Source organism: Podarcis vaucheri, assembly GCF_965113315.1.
Source record: "Podarcis vaucheri genome assembly, chromosome: 15".
Taxonomy (NCBI): domain Eukaryota; kingdom Metazoa; phylum Chordata; class Lepidosauria; order Squamata; family Lacertidae; genus Podarcis; species Podarcis vaucheri.
In genome coordinates this window covers 38,518,118-38,534,472 of record NC_138753.1, presented here as the reverse complement: position 1 = coordinate 38,534,472, position 16,355 = coordinate 38,518,118, and the positions used below count along the sequence as shown (strand labels likewise).

The window sequence follows — 16,355 nt, the reverse complement described above, 5'->3', positions numbered from 1 at the left end:
CCCCGCGACGGGGTGAGCTCCTGTTGCTCGGTCCCTGCTCCTGCCAACCTAGCAGTTCGAAAGCACATCAAAGTGCAAGTAGATAAATAGGTACCACTCTGGCGGGAAGGTAAACAGCATTTCTGTGCGCTGCTCTGGTTTAGACAGAAGCGGCTTAGTCCTGCTGGCCAAATGACCCGGAAAAACTGTCTGTGGACAAACGTGTGTTCCCTTGGCCAGCAAAGTGAGATGAGTGCTGCAACCCCAGAGTCGTTCATGACTGGACTTAACTGTCAGGGGTCCTTTGAGCTTGTTGTTGTTTAGTCGTTTAGTCGTGTCCGACTCTTCGTGACCCCATGGACCAGAGCACGCCAGGCACTTCTGTCCTCCACTGCCTCCCGCAGTTTGATCAAACTCATGCTAGTAGCTTCAAGAACACCATCCAACCATCTCATTCTCTGTCGTCCCCTTCTCCTTGTGCCCTCCATCTTTCCCAACATCAGGGTCTTTTCCAGGGAGTCCTCTCTTCTCATGAGGTGGCCAAAGTATTGGAGCCTCAGCTTCACGATCTGTCCTTCCAGTGAGCACTCAGGGCTGATTTCCTTCAGAATGGATAGGTTTGATCTTCTTGCAGTCCATGGGACTCTCAAGAGTCTCCTCCAGCACCATAATTCAAAAGCATCAATTCTTCGGCGATCAGCCTTCTTTATGGTCCAGCTCTCACTTCCATACATCACTACTGGGAAAACCATGGCTTTTACTATACGGACCTTTGTTGGCAAGGTGATGTCTCTGCTTTTTAAGTCCTTTGAGCTACAGGGTGGCAATTTCAAAAGTCTATATAAGGGCTTGCACACCTTTGTTCTGGGTTCCTCCTCCCTCCTGCGTGGGGGGAGGGGGTGAGCACCCTGTTGCAACAGTTTAATAAAAATCATGCTTACTAGCTGCTTTGTTTCTCAATATTCTCTGGTTGGCCTCTGTTATTTTCTCCTATGGATAGAGAACCTTCTTAAGGACTCTGTATGAGCTCTTGGGTACCCCATAAGGAAAAAGGAGCAGGTTTTTTTTTTCTTATAACAGCACAATACCTCTTCCGTCTCCATGGATTCAGTGTAAACATGGAGAGATCATGTGACTAGGTATCTGACTCACCTTTTCTGCCTGCTGCCTTGGTTTGCAATGTTTCTGTAGTTAGGACCCCTGCCACTCTATTTTCTGGGCAAGATATGGGGAGCTTTTCGGTGTGCACCATGTAATCCAGAGCTGTATTAAGAAGAAACAATCCCGGAAATTGATCGACCGCATGAAACATCACAAGACACTTCATGTTTTACACAATTTCTAGTTACACCAACTTTGCTTTTATGTCCTCTAGTTAATAGCCTCATCATTACTTGCAACAAGATTTCAATGGCTAATCAATACTCCCAGGGGGCATTGGCACCAGTTAGAAACACGCCGGGGGAGAGCAAACCGTGAGGACAAGCAATCCACTTGGTGTCAGAGCAGAGCTGCTGTTGGCCGGCCAGGCAGGTCAGGCAGGTGGAGCGACACCGCTTGAGACTTTGGCCCCTGGGGTATGGAAACAGACATTACAGTTATAGGTGTTTGCGACCTGTGGTGTGAAGTCAGTGCAGCCGGCAGAGTGAGTGCATGGATTAAATAGCACAGAGCCATGGCCGAAAGGTTTGTCTCTTGGAAGAATTTGTAATGAACAACAGCAAAAGGCAACATTGCAAAAAAAGAAAAAGAAAAAAAAGAAAAAAAGAAAGTACATTATAAATCTGCTCCTTATTGTGCAAACAGCTTTAGGCTGACTTAAAAAAAAGCAAACTTTTATTAGCTGCGCATTAGAAGACATTTTTAAAATCATTTGATTATTGTAAGAGAAATGCCAGAAATGCACATTTCCATATAGATAGAACTTTACTGCTAGCATTATAGCGCTGCATTTTAAAGAGGGAAAGGCAGGGTTCACGCGGTGAGTTCTTTCTGAGGCATTTGCACAGCAGTGCTAGGCTGTGACCAGCTTACAGGGAAGGGCTTGCTTAAATAACCCCCACATTCATGAGCAATTAGGGAGTGAGCCTGCTTATTTTGCTTTACTGTGTCTTTACTGTTCCTCTGGTTGTCTCTGTCCTGTGTTCCGCTGCTCTTGAAATCCAGTTTAGGGATAAAGGAGAAATTCATTTTAAACAGTTTTATACACAGAATTCTGACCCAATCCAGTCTGCCTACATCAGACTTCTTCTTGCATCAAGTATATTCGGACGTTGAAGCTGCTTGTGCATTGTTGGTTGTTGTTGTTTTTTTTAATAGCCCATAGATTTGTATGCATTTTTTCCCCTAAATAATAAAAATATGTATATTATAGATATTTATAATGTGCATAACAGAGTCAAGCCCCATATGGTATAATATTTATGCAGCATAATTTTATAAGTATTAATACATAACTAGTTATATACAATTACAGTTGTATGCATTTGATTATGTCACTCTCACCCTTGAATGGGGGCCAATTTACCACACCCCATGTATTATTATTTTCACCATTTTTTTATTATGGTAAAGCCACTGCCATCAGCTCCAGTCAACATGGCCAGTCATCAGGGATTATGGGAATTGTAGTCCAACAGCATCTGGCAGGTACCACATTGCTGTATGTCCCTCCCTGTTTTTCTAGTGCTCAGGCCATGAGAATGGGACTGCTTCATGATACTTTCTTCAGACTCTCTGTTGCATCTAAAAAAACAATGCGAGAAGGTTTTGCTTATACAGATAAAAGAAGATGGCAAGTTCCAGATCCACATTACGGATCAGAGGAGAGAATTCCACCCTTGTTTTGAATGTTCCTGGGACCCTAATGACTTGAGTCCTGCCGTTTTCCCCAAATCGTTTTTCACTTGCTAACTGCAAGCCTTCTCTGCCTTGAGATTTTCAGAGTGACAAGTGGAAAATTGCTCCATTAGCAGAACAAGGGGAAATTAATCCCCCCTAGCACTGATTTCTTTTTCTTATGGCCACAGGGAAAAAAAACTTTGTATTGAATGTGCAATAATGAGGAGAAGAAATTGATTAAATAAAATCACACAAGAGCAGAACTATTCCAAATTCACCTCCTCCCCACACTTACTTGACTCTTGCACTAATTTTGGTACCTATTTGAGTCGGCTGGAAAGTGGTGATTTTGAATAGAAGTTAATTCCAGAAAAATGTGCCCGTGGGGTCTGATGAAGGAAAGGGAAGTCTGAGTCCTGGACACATTGAATACGTGTTCGGGCTTTGTCAGAACATAAGAAGAGCCCTGCTAGATCAGACCCAAGGCCCACCTGCATAGTGGTCAATTAGATGCCTACTAGGGGAAACCCACGAGCAGGACCTGAATGCAAAAGCATTCTTCTCACTTGTGGCTCTAAGCAACTTGGATACAAAGGCATACTTTCTTAGACAGTAGTCATCATGGCTAGTAGCCAATGAGAGCCTTGTTGTCCATTAATTTCCTAGCTGAGATGAGACACCCCCCTCCCCAATTCAGCACCAACCAGCCAGCTTGGCCAGTGATCAGGAATTCTAAATCTAGGAGGCAAAGCCTAGCAACATCTGGAGGACCATAAGTTGCCCACACCTCCTATAGTGTTCTGTAATGCAAAATGAAGAAACGGCTCTCTCTCTCTAAGTTTGGTATAGTTTGGTCTTTCTTAGCTTGCTATCATCTGGTCATTAGTATATGACAATGACCCCAGATGGGGAAAGGAGCTGATCTTTGTTCAAAGCCATATTGTAATGCACATCAAATCAGTTTTTACCTGCAGACCGAGAGGAGAAAATTGTATGTGCTATTTCACGTGTGCTTCCTTCTATAGCCTCAACATCTGCATCTGCAAATAAGGAAAATAGTTAGAAAGGTTCCCAGAGTACTCGATCCTTTCTTCTCTGGAGAAAAGTGACCCTGGAAAGGCTGCCATGGATTTTTTATATGCCAGGGAAAGGTGAACGTGAAGGCTATATTGGTGCATCAAAATCATATGCAGAAGAAATGCCTTCAGTGCCATTTACTTTTTCAGGAAGGTGCAATATATCTTCTTTCAGGTCAAATGTCTCTTCATGAATAAAAATGAAACCCCTTAAAATAAATGCAGTGTAACATCATTTCTCTCCCTGCAGGGTTCTGAATGTAAAAAAAAAAAGGGGGGGGAGAATCAATGGGACCATTACAACTGATCATGAGTTTATAGACAGGGACAAGCAAGAGAGTTGGGTAAGTTGAAAAAAAAGAAGAAAAGAAAGGGATCCAACAGTGTTCAGAAAAATTGACTGGGAGCCCAGTCTACTGGATTAACTGCCTGGTTCAGCTGGAGAGTGGCTGCATTCACACGGCAAGTGATTTCGTTTGCATGGCATTTACCTAACTGTTGGTTTCTGCCTTATATTTGAGCTGCCACACTACATAAAAGGCACTTCCAGAAATATTGTGGGATATTGCACAAGTTTAGAGCTCATTGCTGGCGTGCCTGGAGACACACTGGGCCCACAATGTGCACTAAACTTGTGCTATGTTCCACGGCGTTCCTGGAAGTGTGTAAAGTCAAATATAAGGCAGAAATTAAAGTTAGGAAAAGGCTGTGAAAATGTAATAATCTGCTGTGTGAAGGCAGTCAGTGTCTCATGGGTGGTATCAGATTTGCATGGGGGTGAAAGCAGGCAAGGCACACCCAGGGGTGCTCTCTCTGCACTTCTGAGAATTGATCTCTAACTGATGCAAATAACTGGTCATCATGGGTTGCTCAAGGCTGGTCCTTTTTTTATGTTTAGAGCAGTGAACCTTTTATTGCAGCCTGAGGGGCACTTCCCCTCATGTGCTCTTTTGCAAGGACAGGCTACCCAAAATTGCCACTGACATCAGCTGTAACCTTAGGAACCTGAGCTTACTTTGCCCTCCTTCATCACATCCCTTTTCCCTCCTGATTCCTCTCTTTTTAGATTGGGAGCCTGAGCACAACATCCATTTTAGAAGTGAATTTTAAAAACAAAAGTACTCTGAGAGGTGTCTCCTCCCTCTTAAAACATGGTGTATAATGATGGCAAATAAATAACGGCAGCGCTGGCCTTTGCAATGAAGAAGCCAAACAAATTCTTCCGGAGTGTTAATCCTGATGCCTCTGAAGACGGCTTGCCCCATAAAAGCCACAGGGCCAATTCTCCTAAATAGCAGCCCCCCCTCTCTCTCTCTCTCCCATGCCCTCCTCTTGGCCCTTGATCCCTGTTATTGCCTCCATGAAGTCTCCAAGCCTCCTTCCACAAATCAAGCAGCAAATGTGATGTGCACTCAGAGGCTGGCAGGGAGCAGCCCCTGGCCTTTGGAGAATCTCACAAATCATGTCACAGTGGCTATGAGGATTGGATGACCTTAGCATTCATAAAACCGGGGGAACAATGTTGCTTAACAAAAACACCGAGACAATAACCGAAAGACTTAACCTTCTGTATTGTAAGAACAACAACTACTTTTTTCATCCTGCACGCCAGCCAGGGACCGCAGGAAGGTGCCTTGAGGTGAACACGGTGCACATATACAAGCAAGAACCTTCCATTCTTTGTAAAAGAGGAGGGCTACATTTTAGACATCTTCATCCCATATTATTTCACAGTTCCTCTGTGTTGCTTCAAATGTATCATCCTTCTCCTTGTTCTCCACCACCTGTACCAGCAGTGGGGAGCACTTTTACAACCAAGGGCCACTCTTCCTTCTGCAGAACCGTTTTGGGGGTCACATGCCACTGGTGGTTGGACCCAGGGGCAAAAGTGGGCAGAATAATTACCGTATTTTTCGCTCTATAACACGCACCCGACCATAACACGCACGTAGTTTTTAGAGGAGGAAAATCCGTAGGCATGCCACCCGTAGGCATTTCCTCCATAACACGCACAGACATTTCCCCTTACTTTTTAGGAGGAAAAAAGTGAGTGTTATGGTGCAAAAAATACAGTAATCTAAATTTTATCTTTGTTTATCAGGCTAGTTTGCACTCTCACTCTCACAGCCCTTTCTGTCCTCCATCCAGGCATGTAAGAGGCATGATCAAAGTTCAGGGATGCATTCTAGTCAGGCAAAAACACCCAAGGAAGGTGCAAGAGGTATAGCCTGGGAAGAAGGAATGGCTGAGGAGGATGAGTGACCCAGGAAGATTCCCAAGGGCCACATGGAGAGGCCTGGAGGGTCACATTTGGCCCTTGAGTCTGAGGTTCCTCACTTCTTATTTTCATTTAAAAATATATATAAAATTGTCCAGTAGCCCCTTAAAGACCAACTAAGTTTGTTCTGGTATAAGCTTTCATGGGCCAAATGTGACCCTCCAGGCCTCTCCACATGGCCCTTGGGAATTTTCCTGGGTCACTCATCCTCCTCAGCCACTCCTTCTTTCATAGAATCAAGACAGTCCATGTTTATGGGATATCAGTGAGAAAGGGGTATCGGTTAGTAAGTCTCGGTGATCATCTGTGAGGGGAAAGTCATAGTTCAGTTGTAGAGCATCTGCTTGGCTTGAAAACAGCACCCAGGTATCTCTCTCTCTCTCTCTCTCTCATACAACTTCGTCCACTGCCATAATAACACAGAATAATCACTCCAATCATCAATCCCATATCACTGTCATGTTGGCTTGCCAAATACCCTCAATAGGAACCCAACTACCAATCTGGTTTGCTAGACATTTTCAATCAAGGAATCCCCACCACAGACACCTCTGTGATGATGATGACATTAAAACATCCTCTTCCCCTAGTATGTCAAGGTAGAAGAATCATAGAACTGTAGAGTTGGAAGAGACCATGCGGTTCATCTAGTCCAATCCTCTGCAATGCAGTGCTTGGGGGAAAAAGTATTGCCTGAAATTCTGGAGAGCCACCGCCAATCAGCATTGATGATACTCAGCTAGATGGGCCAATGCTCAGTATAAGGCATGTTCTGTGTTCCATGCCAAATACACCCGGTGTACCTCAAAACAAGCACCTATCATCCAGTGAATAACACACAATCAATCAATACTCCTAATAATCCTATGCTTATCATTATAAATTATCAAAAGTAAATAGCTATTTGTGCATCACATTCTTTCTTCTCATATGTCATGGTGAATTTTGGAATAGTAGGTTAGAAAGTTTGAAAAAAAGAAAAGAATTTTCAGTCTTATGGAACTACAAGATTTGAGCCAAATTCTGCCTTAAAAAAAGTGGGTCAGTGATTATTAAATAATCTATGCCAATGATCATAAATTTAATGTGAATCTTCAGATGAAATATAATTATTAATGTTGTTGCTACTGTTATTAAACAACAACAACAACAACAATTTTAGATCATAGATCAATTTGGAAACAGGAGAGAACAGACTTATGAATGAAGACATGCAAAACGGACAGATTGGAAACAGATTGTCCTGTCCATCTTTATCTCTCAGGGTATTCCCCTCACCCTAAGCGGTAACCTCTTTTTTGTTCGTAGCCCCATTTCTCCTCCAGAGTGATCAGCACGGACCACTCTAGTTGGCTGCTAAAAGGAATGATCCATCTTTCTCTCTGTAACAAGCAGGGAAGGCTGGTGTGGGGGGAACATGCACTTCAGGCCTCTGAATGAATAAATGATGGCCTCTAGTCTTGAGGGTTGTCAGTCTGGTGTGTCTCGCCAGCAGCAGAGTCACTGGAGAGGAATGGAAGCAGCTATCAAAGGGCAAGCCTGACTGTCACACACACTTAAGATTCTCCCACTGCTGTGGCTGCTGGAGCTGATGTCGTGTTCATGCTGATGCTTCTTGTACATTCTTGTAGCGCTCTGAGTGCAATGGAAAATGCCCCACCATCCTCAGTCTGCCCCTCAGCCAGCCCCCCACCTGCCTGCCTCCTAGCTTAGAATCATCTAGGGCCATCTAGTCCAAGAGCCTTCAAGGCAAGAATCACAGCTAAAGAATCCCTGACAGATGGCCATCCAACCTCTGTTTAAAGATCTCCTATGAAGGAGAGTCTACCACCTTTCTGAGGGAGGCAGTTCTACTGCAGCCCTGGGGTTTGCAGCCTCTGCCCGACAGCTTCCTCCTCCTTAGTTTCAGTGGGAAGAAAAGCGGGAGAATCAGAATTAGTTGGCTCTGCCCATCATCGGCTCTGGTTCCACCTATTGTCCAGGCTTCCTGCCTTTGGCACTGCCAGTCTCAGTGGGCATCAGCCACTGCTTCTGAGTCACCACCTTTCACATCTGCATGGAGAGATACCCTCCCAACACAAGAGAATGCTGCTCCATGAAAGATGGCTAACCACCAGGCATATACTCCCCATAAGGATGCTTGGTAATTATGTCTTAGCTTGGGTTGAAGGAGGAGACTATTTAAAAAGGCATTTGTCCTCCTGACAGTTTTACAAGCCACATGATTTCACAAGGACATCCTCTGTCAGAATCATGCCCTTGGCCTTTACCAGAAGTAATTTCTCCACTCAGCTTAAGAATTGTGTCCTAAGACGGACCTGGGGCTGTGGGGTTGTGAAAGAGGTTACCACTAAGGGCCAGTGCATTGCCCTCTTTTGATGAGCAGATCAGATGTGCAAACCTCTGACCAAGCGTCATGCCAGCAACACCAGCAGATTCTTCTGTTTGGCTGTTCTACCACCAGGGGAACTATTATATGGTATGGTGCACCTGAATTAAGAGAGAACTTGCCATTATCCAACACAGAGATGGGGAACCTTCTGGGTGTTTTTGGACCTTCAGGTGATAGCAATTACTAAGGCCACAACCACACCATACATTTAAAGCACTGCAAGACCACTTTAAAGAGCCGTGGCTTCCGCTCCAAAGGTCCTGGGAACTGTAGCTTGTTAAGGAAGCAGCTGAGAGTTGTTAGGAGAGCCCTATTATCCTTACAGAGCTGCAATTCTGATGGTCCCTTAGGAAGAGGGGTCAATTGTTAAACCACTCAGAGGACTGTAACACTGTGTGGGGAACAGTCCTAACAACTCTCAGCACTTTTAACAAACTACAGTTCCCAGAATTGTTTGCAGGGGAGCCATGACTGTTTAAAGTAGTAGCTATCTGAACTAGTCAGGCACTTCCTATAAAGGCACTGTGAACTCCAGTATGTTGAATTTCATTCAACTAATCAGAACTTTAAACCTAAAGACACATTACATAGAGATGCTTAACTATTGTAATATGATATTGGAGATATCATAGCCTTGCCTCCCATTCATCCAAACACCCTATGACATTCCTCTAGTAGCAGAAGCTTCAAAACAAAAGCCCACCTGCTTCAATATTCTGAACCTACTACTTCACAAGCCTGTCTCACCTTTTACTTGGCGCAGTGTATCAAATGTATGAGGGTGAGTCTGAGTGCAATTGCACAAATTCAGCATTTATTAGGGGAGGGGGGAAATCTTCCTGAGCTTGCAGTTCCAAAAGGAGGAAGATGGAGAAATGTGTGCAGATTAGTTCCAGGATAGCAGCTAGGGACAAATGTGAAATGAAATGAAATCAGATGAGTGCTGATGCAGACATACCTTAAAAATAAGCCTCCCCAGGTCTTTCTTTTTGCTTTTTGTAGGCCAGCACTTGAGAGAATGAATGGAAGTAGGGGATCGTGTCATCTAATTGCCGCATTGTTTACAGCATTGTTGAATTGTTGTAATGTGTTGCTACAGTGCTACAGCACATCTTATTTCTTCTCAAAGAGAGTCCTTGGTGTATTTATTTGTTCTTTCCATTAAGTGGCTTAGGCTGAAACTCCAGAGTAGCATGGCATGTATTAAGTGCAAGGGCTAGACCTAGAAAGAGACTGTCAGCCACACAGAGCTGCTGACTGCTATTTTATCCTACCACTGCAGAGCAAAGCATAGAGAAGCATACTTGGGCAGCCTACCCTATCTCCCTCTCCATCCTATGCGAGGTGGGCAAGGGTGTATCCTGGAAGCTTTGGGGGCTGTTCTATTAGGGCAAATGGGACACTGCTCCACCAACCTCAGTTTGTCCTCAACCTGATGCCACCTGCCTGACTTCTTAACTACTGTACATCCAGTCCAGGGGCCGGTGGCACTAAGAATGAGGGTAAGGCCATGGGAGCAACAGACCTGTACAAATTATTGCTGGTGGCTGTCAGTTTCAGAGACTGTGTGTCTTTCTTAAGAAGCAGCTCTGGCTGGAACTTGCAGGACTTGACGTCTCCCTAATCCAGAAATATCATACTTGATATCCAACAGTCATAGTGGATACTTTGACAGGATTTCGGTGATGACCACCAGCATTTCATGACAGATGTCAACCAGTCTGAGAATATTTGATTGCTGATTTCATGAGTGCCTGTCAGTCTTCTAGTCTTGGCAGCAAGCACAGAGGAAGTCCTTTAAAGCTATTCACAATACATTTACTTTGAATGGTAAAATTGTTCATTTGACATTTCTTATCACAATCAGAAAATTAGACCTGACCTTCTGCGAACAAATTTCCAGAAATGGAACAAGGAAGGGAAATAGGTGAGGTGTTTTCTTCCCCCTTCCCTCTTTCTCCACACATTGCATAAAACTCAGCTTGTCCGACAAACAGGAAGGCAGGTGAGTTTATTTGTAAGACTTTGGAGCCACACAGCTAACTGAAAAGACTGACCTGTTAGTGACTTTTGTATAATTCTATTTGCCCCTGTTTCTCACATAGGTCATGGTTGGGCATAATGATTAGTCATGGTGTGGAATGGGAGGAAGAATCCACAAGATCATCTGCTTACTCATCAGTAGCCTGCCAACAATCAGCTTGAAGGAGCTGCTGTTGGGCAAGGTTGAGGCTGCTGGCGAGATGTTGCAAGCATTTAAGCCTCAGAAGAAGTTATAGAAGGGAACCAGAAGCCAGAAGATGAAGCCAGAGGCCACTTCTTGGGAGAGGAAGGTGGCAGGAGGTGGATAAGGTGAACCTGAAGGATTTAGGAACTTTTGGGAAGGGCTAAGCTGTCTCCTCCCACCACCAGAATGAGTTTGGCTACTGCTGCCTTTCAGTAAGATGGAAAAGCTGTCAAGTGACAGTCACCTTAAGAGTCTACCAATGTCTTCACTTGGGGCATGGCTCGCTCTAGATCTGATGGCCTAACATGAAGTGACAGCAGGTGACATGATCTGGCTTTTACTGATGGCATTGCATGGCAGCAGCATACCTGGTGGTGGCTGTTTCACCACTGCAGTCATCACCGGCAGAGGTGTGGGTTGGTGACATCTTACATCTGGGCCTACACTTGATGCTTCTGGTCTGTCAGCAGCCACAACCTTGAACAGTGCGGTTCTATTTTATCCAGTGCTATTTTTCTAGAAAAAGAGGTTCTAGAACTCAACATAAACATCTCCCATGTTCTCTTATAATGGCAATGATGCCTACCTGAGAGATGCCGGAATTGAGTTCCAGTGAGTTCTGGCTGAAAAAAGCCCTGATTTTATCCTGCCTTTGCTCTTGCTATACAGTGGTGCCCCGCAAGACGAATGCCTCGCAAGACGGAAAACTCGCTAGACGAAAGAGTTTTCCGTTTTGGAGGTGGTTCGCAAAACGAATTTCCTATGGGCTTGCTTCGCAAGACGACAATGTCTTGCGAGTTCCTGCTGGTTTTTTCCCCTCCCCCCTTTTTCTAAGCCGCTAAGCCGCTTATCAGCTGATCCAATCAGCAGATAAGCCGCTAAAAGCCGCTAATAGCGCTAATAGCGCTAATTCACTAATCCATCAATGGGCTTGCTTCGCAAGACGAAAAAACCGCTAGACGAAGAGAATCACAGAACAGATTCTTTTCGTCTTGCGAGACACCACTGTACTGTGGTCACTAATAGGCTGTACTCCCACTCTCCATCATTCAGTGATGACCACGTACTGCCCACCTTGCCACCTGCTGCTGCTAACACAACTATATGTAATAAGGACTCACACTAACAAAGCCTCTTTCTGAGCAGCTCCTTTTTCCTCCTCATCCTTTGCTTTCTAAGGGAGAATCGCTAATTGAAATTCATGCTCTTGGGCCCTATGAACCATTCAGAAGAATAAAAGCACTTAATCGCTTAATGAAATTATTGTCTCCAGAAGCGTGAAAAGGGAAAAGGGGAAGAACATAAACTATTTTATAGGAAACCCTTTGAAAACACATCTCACTGATGTTTCCATTCCTTTGTGGACTTTGTAACTCAATATGTTCCTTTCTTCACACTCCTTTTACAAAGAGTGATTGCTAATGCTATTGATATATTTCTCAGCTGTACTATTTGGCAATCATATACCACCTTGGGCTACAATCTTGCATGCTAAAGAGTCCAGCTTTTGCATTCTACCCAAGCTGGGTGAGGGGGCGGGTGGAAAATGATATAAATTTGCAATTTGGCATCCCCCCCCAAACAACAACACCCCAAAATAGCAACTCTTGGATGTGAATTTCTATTTGCAAATTTGCAGTCTGAGGATTCAAGCAAATCACGCCCGCCCCCCCCCCCCAGCTAGAGCATTTTGTTTTTAGAATGATAGATACACCAAAGTTCCATATTCATATTGCAGGAATAGATCGGTTTGTAGCAGGAAAGAAGCAGCCCAAAATGTTGTTGCTATTATTAATTAATTTATACAATGCTTAAATGGATAGTTTAAAAAGTGGGTTAGATAAATTCATGGAGGATAACCTTGTCAGTAACTACAACCATACTCCACCTCCCTGCTCAGAGGCAGTGGTTATTATTATTATTATTGTTATTATTTATTGAATTTATGTACCGCCCTATACTCGGAGGAATAAAGGCAATTCACAGAAAAGATCAACGTAAAAACCACAATATATATTGCGTGGCAAGTACCCTCCCCCTTGTGAAATGAAGACACGGGGCACATTATTTTAGGTTAATGGGCAGAAGAAGGCCACAACTTCCATGGCCATCTGGTTAGTCACTGTGAGAACGTGGTGATGGCCTAGCTGAGCTACTGTCGTGACCCAGCATGGTGTCTGTGTAACCAGAAGTGGATCAGAATCATCAGAACCAGAATCATCAGGCTGCAGCAGCCTAACCAGGTTCAACTTGTTGATCCTAATGCTCTCATTGCCACCTCTCCTGTTTCATCATGTACAGCTCCTCAGTATATCAGGAAACTCTCTAAGGACACCTGGGAGTGATCAAGTTGATGACATTATGCAACCTGCTATTGCAAAGTGAGTCCAACCACAGCAATTGGAAAATCCCCCAGAGCATTCAGAAATCCTTCTGATTCCATTAGTCTCTAGGGGTGGGCCATCTCAATAGGTCCTCTATTCCAGCAAGGGGGCTGGGATGTGGGTACCATTACAGCCCATCTAAACCTTACTAGGACCAAACCATAATGATAAGACAATTCACAGTATTAAGACAGCAACATGACAACAGTGTGCTTCATCTTCGTTCTTATGCAAAGTTATGCAGTTTTAATCAATTAAACAATCCATTAGAACTCATACGATTAATCAGCGAAGATTCCTTTAATGAGGGTGGCAGTCTGAAAATAAAACATTTGCCCACGAAACCACAACTCCGCCATTTTGTCCTCCTCAATTGGTGAAGGACTATAGTTCACTTGCAGACCATGCAGATGTTCCAGTTTCAATGTAGAACATGTAGAACTGGGAGAGAACCCTGCCTGAAATTCCTTAGAGCTGCTGCCAATCAATGCAGACAATACTGAGATATATGGACCGATGGTCTGACTCAGAATAAGGCAGCTTCCTGCATCTTCCACGCTTATCAAAAGCACTGATGACAGATCAGAAAGGCTGCTTAACTTTACACAGAAGGGGCCATTGGGATGCTTCTGTACTCAGGAGATTTGTAATTTTTTCTCCAACCTTCGACCATCAGATAAGAGAAGTCTCTTCTTGGGCCACCAGGGGGCGCATTGGAAGATGGCCGACAATAACATCTCTCCGACCCACACGAGGTAATTAAGAGGCTGCTATGGGAGTATGTAGCCCTTGCCCCCACAAGAGGATGGGGGGGGGAACTGCCTTGCCAGCTGTGTCCATAATTCACCCCCGGATTCGAAATAAGGGGGTGCGGACACTTGGCACGAAGCCCTCGAGTGAGATCGGCTCTCTCTGATGCTGTCTCCAATCAGCGCACTGGTTCGCATTAGCTCGAAATATATAATTGGAAATATATAATTGGTAAGAAGCTAATGCACATACATCAAGTGAAGATCGGGAATAAAGACTGCTGATTAATGGGATCTCTGGGAGCGGAGCGACGGGCTGGATAAACAAATCAAGTGAAGAATCATCATTAAAAGACTGGTATGTCGGAGTGAAACGGAAAGGGGGGGAGGAAAAAACTTTTCTTTTTTTGCCTTATGTGAGTACCAATAACCCTCCCCTCCAGAAAGAAGAATCGTTGCGATTATTAATCACAAGCAGGAGACTAAGAACTGTGTGGGAATGAATTACTGATTAAAGAGAGAACTGGTGGAAACATCGGGGAATGGAAGGAAAGTTTTATGATGCAGCAATAAATGGAATCTCGTGAAGACAGGCTTGCCGAAGGAGGACGAGGGGGAGGAGGACCAGGGTCACTGGAATGTGAATGTATGGTTATCGGAACGTTATCTTGACCTGGCAGGTCCCTCTGAGATATAGATTGGCAAGCCTGTGAATCAACGGACAGACTGTGGGAATGTTTTTAACGGAGGTGTGGAAATGGCGTCTGTCCTTTATGTGATATGATTTTTGGAGAGTGTAAAACCCACACAGGAGATGTTTGTCTTTCACCTGCTTGTGAAGATTATCAGAGATCACAAAGAAAGGAATATATGATAACAACAAGAAGATGAAGAAAATAACAAAAAGACTATCTGGACAGAACTGGATAGAACTGTTTAATCAAAGCAGCAGCAAGAGTGATGTTTGGACCCCTTTCGGAGCTTGAAGTATGGGTACCCCCAACAAAAATTTTAAAAATTTGGCTGTATAATTTTGAATTAATGTGATTTGGAATTAATGTGATTTGATTGGCCTGTTAATAAAAATCATTATTATTATTTTTTTAAAAAAGAGGTCTCTTCTCTAACTGAATCTTCTAGCTTTGGAGTAAAAATAATCAACATCCCAAATGCTGTTTCTGTCTCCACAGTGAACGTAGAAATGGCCTTAATGCTGGCATCTGCAAGAAGACTAGTGGAAGCTTGTCACATTGCAACATCTCCAGATACCACACATTTTGCAGTTGACTGGCTGGGAGTAGAAGTCACCTGGACCACTCTTGGGATCTCTGAGATGGGCAGCATTGGGTATAACTTAGCGAAGAGAGCAAAAGCTTTTGACATGAACATCCTTTGTCACAACAGGAACCACAGAAAAGAGGAAGAAGAACAGGCAATTGGTGCCACTTATTGTAAAAACATAGAAGACTTGCTCCAGCAGTCTGACTGTGATGTTGGTTGTGAATCTGACATCTGAGACACACAAGCTCATTGGGAAAAGGGAGCTGCAGCTGATGAAACCCACGGCTACTCTCATCAACATCTGCAGAGGCGCAGTAGTTGATCAAGATGCCTTGGTAGAAGCGCTCCAAAATGGAGTTATTAAGGCTGCAGCTTTAGATGTGGCTGACCCTGAACCATTGCCAAGGGATCACCTCTTATTGCTACTGAAAAATGTTATTATAACTCCTCACATTGGAACTGCAACTGTGCAAGCCCTGCTTATGATGACAGAAGAAGCAGTGGGAAATATACACACTGTTCTCAATGACCTCCCCAGTGAAGTGATCACCAAATAGTTTGGTGGAGAACATTAATAATCAATGGCTGATCTGCAAAGTACACCAACTGCTAAGTCACAATGGAGTATGAGAATCAAAACTCATCCTAGCTTTCATTTATGGCCTCCCATATTGTAAACATTTTCTGCAATTATATTCTTATGTAAAAGAACTATGTATTTTGTGTTTTTATATAGCCATTTTATCTTGTGAGCTGCCCTGAGACCTGCAGGCACAGTATAGGGCAGTATATAAATTAAATAAGTAAATAAATAAATAACTAGTTGCTGAGTATGTAGACATCTGCAAGAAGCATTATCTGTGCTCGCGAGCCTTGATCCAAATGTTCCACCTTAATAAGAGAATCACTTTGAAGTGAGTGCCAATCTCCGCCTGGTTGGTTTAGCAGCCCTTTGGGATCTTATCAGAGCCAGCATCCTTCCTTGTTAAATATATGAAGGGCAGAGAGCTGGCCAACAACACATTTCGCTGAAATACCTGGTGCCATTACAGTCAAGGGGATTGGGGTAGCGGTAGCAATTATGCCATACACATGCAACTCTTGTTATTCCAGCACAGCCACCTAGAGGCCTTGGATCTGCTCAACAG

General features: G+C 43.9%; 1 pseudogene across 1 annotated transcript in view; it reads left to right on the top strand.

The window, feature by feature from the left end:
- LOC309519339 (glyoxylate/hydroxypyruvate reductase B-like) overlaps positions 1-15,764 on the top strand; it is a 102,881-nt pseudogene extending 87,117 nt beyond the window's left edge. Inside the window, exon 4 of the transcript XR_014224627.1 lies at positions 15,117-15,764. The product of XR_014224627.1 is annotated as a glyoxylate/hydroxypyruvate reductase B-like (transcript). The remainder of the gene's footprint in view (positions 1-15,116) is intronic.
- The last annotated feature ends 591 nt before the right edge of the window (positions 15,765-16,355 follow it).